We start from the raw sequence: 5,001 nt of genomic DNA, 5'->3' as shown, positions 1-5,001 counted from the left end.
CTACAACTCCCAGAAATCCTAACAGCTGGTAAACTGGTTGGGATTTCAGGGAGTTATAGGCTAAAACACCTGGGGACCCACAGGCTGAGAACCACTGATCTATGCTGATCTAAGTGGTCAGTATAGATGAGGCTTTAGAGAAAACTCTCCATCTTAGGGCAGTTCTAGCAGCCACAAAATGCAGGCCAGTACTGCCATAAAAATGTGGATTCTAGCTCACATTGTGACACAACAGGGGCACCTGGGCCACTTCAGTGGTGAGAGGGTGTCCTACTGCTCAGCTGCGCCAAAGCTGGTTTGGTGCCACTGGGCAGGGGGCCAACTGGTACCCCCTTTCTCACCCTCCACTTCCAGCTACAGTGGGCACAATGATCTCTTTCTGGTTTTTTTTTTGCCAGTGGTAAGATGGGAAAGGGTGTGAGGGGACAGCCACCCTACATCCCTGAGCAGTATGAGTCTGGGGAGTACAGGATGGTGGTTGAGAAATCCATCACTGTTTCTGTATAGGAACCGACTGTAGGAGGCCTCTTTTACACTACATGTAATTCAGTTCAAAGAAGATAATCTGGATTTTATATGACAGTGTAGAAGGGGCCAGAGTCTGCAATGCTGGAAAATGCCTGAATCCTGGTTTAGAATCTGTGGCTATAATTAAAAAAGCGGAGGGGGCTGTCAAATGGGCTGGAGTTCTTTCTTTTTATTATGCTTTTAATAGAATCATTTGTTAATTTTTCAAAAAATGTTTTGTTTTTAATATATAGTTTGTTTGAATAGGATATAAGTGGAAAAAGAAATTATGAAGATATGAATAAATGAAATCCATAATTTTCTTGGGAATTCTAAAGGTCAGTGAGATTCACTGCCATAAATCGCTTATCTAAAATGTAAATTTGACTCCTATAAGACACTGGGCATGAATTTTAAAAACTAGTTTATTTTGGAACTGTTAATTCAGATGTGAAATAGTTTAACACATGTGAATCCCACCACCCCACCCACAGACTAAATCCTTCTTTCAGAAGGTGAGTACTATTAATTATTTTTTAAAAACCCGTTTTCAAGATATACTAGTTTTAAAAGTGTGTTTTAATATATTCTGTTGGTAATGCCTATAAACCTGGTATTCATGCTAACTCCATTTCCCAAAAGATAAGTTGCATAAATTTCTAAAGCATTCCCTTCTAAATCAATGTATTCAGAGTTCCTGCCTGACTTTTTCTCCATGCCTATAAAAGGGAGTTTTGTAGCAGCGATGCTTTCTTTTATTAAAAGAAAGGATTGGGGTGGGGGATGTTATCTCAATTCATCTGAGATATGATTTTTACTATCTTCCTAAATAGGTTAATATATAAGGTAAATTGAAAAGAAAAGGAGCAGCGTTATTTATCTGGGTCACCTTCTTTCCTTATTTATCCCATTTGAGCTTAAATTAGCTATAATGTGTTGCTTTCTTGTGGCGTTTGCTTTTGTTTTTATGTAGAGCCACTGTTCAGTGTTTTATGTCATGATGGGAATTTTAATGAACGTGAGACAAAAGTGGTCGTGCAAGGCTAGTGCCTAATGTATGAATCAGGTAGGCACGTTTATTCATTACAGCTAATTATTAGCACGCTTTCATCCTCTTGTATTTCTTAATGTGGGTCAATCTAATGTAGAGTGTTAAAAACACACACACAAACCCATGACAGATATGTTTACTTCCAATGCAGATTACCTTATTTTATTTTTTTTGCTACAAGAAATGGCAGTGAACTACTCAGCAGGGCACCAGAGTTTCCACGCTTGAGATGCAGAGCTCTTGAAGGAGTCCAGAAAAAAAGCTCAGAAGTAATGGGCTTCCAACTGAATAGCAACCTTTATGCATATTCCTGGGGATAAAATGTTGCTGTCTAGTCATGAGGAATTAACTGTTTCGTCTTTGATCAGTTCAGAGCTGATTATTTCATCTTTCCCACTGTCAGAGCCATAATGCTAGCATGTAATAGGAATCCTTATTTCAGCTTTATGAGCAATGAGATCAATGTATTACATCCATTTTATAGGATTCTTCATTACATTGATTCTCTTAGGCAAGAACAAATCATTTCAAAAGGCTTCGTCCCAGTGGGTGAGATTATAAGAGATGATGATGACTTGTTGGCATTTTGTATTGAAGTCAATCTGCAACCTATAGTTACAGAGTCATAACTGGTTTGCATTCAATATCCCTGTGGAGTCATAATGAAGTGCCACAATCATAAATACCCTCCCAAACTTACTTTCCCAAGAACAAGCCTCATTGGAGGAAGAAGATTTGTTCTTCTGACAATTAGGGCATCGGATTTGATTAATATAGTCTCAATAGGAATCTCTAATTTTCAAGTTAGAGTCCATGGCCAACTTCCACTAGAATTTCCACTGTGAATGATCTCCAAAAAAAAATTCTGCTGAAAGTTGATCACAGAGTTGTGCTGGAGGACCTAAAGGCTTCTAGAAAGCTGTTTTCTCAGATTAAAAAGCGAATGTTTTTATTGATGGTTTTTCCAATTTCAAGAGAGTCCTGCATCCCTAGGCCCTGTAAATATGGAGGACTGACTACTATTTTCTTGAGTCATTTGAGATCCAACTAAAAAGCAAAGGAGATCTTGAAATCTAAATGTGCATCTATCATTTATCTGAAGGATCCCAAAGAATCCCAAACAGGATATACAATTATTGTACTTAAAATAATATATCAGTTATAAAGAGTCTGAAAAGCCAGTCCCTTCCTGTTTCTGCATATTTGCTAGCTAATTGGGTATTAACTATGAAACGAATGTTGGGAGATACAGGAAGGCAAGGGCAAGTCAACATATGGTTGTCTTTTGAAACCCTCAGTGAGAATAATTGACCCTAAATCCCTGAACAAATAGCAAGCTAATTTTAATTAGGGGAAGTCTTTCCTTTGTAAAATATTTGAGACATTCCTAAAAGGAATTCTTTTTTAAAAGAAGAGAGAAGTTAAAAACAGAGCACTATTTGCTTATTTAAATGATCCAGTCTGCTTACTTTATCATTAGAGTTCATGTCTCGGTGATTTTATTTTTGGTTATACAGTTTAAGAAATTCAATTACATAAACTAGAAAATGAGAGGTTCCCTTTGCATTGAGTACAGATGGCCATAATTATAGGCCCATGTCAACACTTCCAGTGTGGAATTTTCCTGTGGTAGATAAAATACTGTTTATTTCAGCTTTTCACAAGTGGAGCCTGTAAGATAGGCTTACGACCATATTAAATATGCTTGTAAACCAATCAGACTAAAGTTGTAGAAGCATAATTACATATTGCTGGGCAACATACATTTCTCTTACAGCTTTCTTTGGCCATGGTGCAGTCATGTCTACCCTGCATCTCTGGCCAAAAGTGGACACCAGGTGGTAATCACTAAATGTATACATAATAAGAAACAGTAGGGAGGGAATGCAAAATACTTCTAGATCCTGATATTCCTCATGGGCCAATGCAGTGCAAAGGGCTTTCTTCTCCAGTCCTCAGAGCAAAGGAGAGGAATCTCAAGGTGAATATCTGTACCTTGTGTATCTTGAAAATGTATATCCACCATTCACTTTGTGTGTGTGTGTGTGTGTGTGTGTGTGTGTGTGTGTGTGTGTTGGAAGTGGATGGTGGATACCAATCCCACAGACATAGGAGCTGTACTGTATACATGAAGCAGCAAACAGTGAGGCCCTACTAGAAATTCTATGTGACAAGGATAAACTACTTCTTAGTGAGAAATGTCTGCACTTCCATTGCTACTCTTAAAAAGTAGAAGTTTCTGCTGAAGATCAGTGGAAGATAAGTAGATACCACAAAGGTTCTCACAGCTACCACAATAACTGCAGAAGCTTAGTTTGGTGCAGAAGCTAAAACACCATCCTACATCATAGAGCCCCAAAGACACTTTCCCTAGAGCAGTAGTTCTCAACTTGTGGGTTCCCAAGTATTTTGGCCTACGACTCCCAGAAATCTCAGCCAGTTTACCAGCTGTTAGGATTTCTGGGAGTTGAAGGTCAGAACATCTAGGGACCCACAGGTTGAGAACCACTGCCCCAGAGCATCTTCATTTCATATGAAATGAAAAAGAGAAGAGAGTTATTTTATGGAGACATCAACATTTGTGCTTCTAGTAGTGGTCCAAAAACTGCTGAGGAGGACACAAGTCCTGCATCACCACTGTGATGAGAAATTAAATCTTGGCAATCTTGACAATTTTACTGGTCCTTTCTAGTCCATGTGCATTCAATACGTTTTCAGACCTGTCAAAATATTTTTCAATTGCACAAAAGGGACATAAGGATTGTGATGGAAGACATCCATCCTTGGCTTGGATGCATCAATTATACTTGGTAAACAGATTTTCTATGCATACCAGTTGTGCATCTGTGTAGACTCTTTACTCCAGCTATACCTGCAAAAATGCAGATTCAGGGGCCGGCAGGGAGAACTACATGAAAACATCACAAAGGATTTCTATATAAGATAACATCAGCACACACTAGATAGATGCAACTCCAGTTTCCTCCTCCATGAACAAATTGTCCTCATTTTAAGAGTGTTTGGACTAAACTGGCATGGTTTAGTTCTGACTGGTTATATTTCCACATCTCATTTAGATGAAAGCAGAGTCTGTTATGAGATTGCTCCACTACCATATGACTCTGAACATTCTTTCCAAATGTGTCACAAATTTGTATGGGTAACCCTCCAGTTACCATGCACATTTAGGATAAATGTGTATGGTTAAAGGCAGTCCCCAAGTTATGAGCAAGATAGGTTCCGTAAGTTTGTTCTTAAGCTAAATTTGTATGTAAGTCAGAAGAGGTACATTTAAAGTGTAACTCCAGCACTATATATATATATATATATATATATATATATATATATATACACACACACACACACACACACACACACACACACACACACACACACTTTGGATAATATACGGAAGGGTTAATACCTCTGTGCTGTTTGTTTTG

The 5,001-nt window shown here is 38.3% G+C and overlaps 1 long non-coding RNA gene across 1 annotated transcript; it reads left to right on the top strand.

Moving 5' to 3' along the window:
* Positions 1–223: 223 nt before the first annotated feature.
* On the top strand, positions 224–1,957 carry LOC134298076 (uncharacterized). The gene is made up of 3 exons (XR_010005049.1): positions 224–400; positions 1,481–1,573; positions 1,740–1,957. It is a non-coding gene; the product is annotated as an uncharacterized LOC134298076 (long non-coding RNA).
* Positions 1,958–5,001: the final 3,044 nt, after the last annotated feature.

This window comes from Anolis carolinensis, chromosome 3 (genome assembly GCF_035594765.1).
Source record: "Anolis carolinensis isolate JA03-04 chromosome 3, rAnoCar3.1.pri, whole genome shotgun sequence".
Lineage (NCBI taxonomy): Eukaryota > Metazoa > Chordata > Lepidosauria > Squamata > Dactyloidae > Anolis > Anolis carolinensis.
This window is presented reverse-complemented; position numbering and strand designations above follow the sequence as displayed.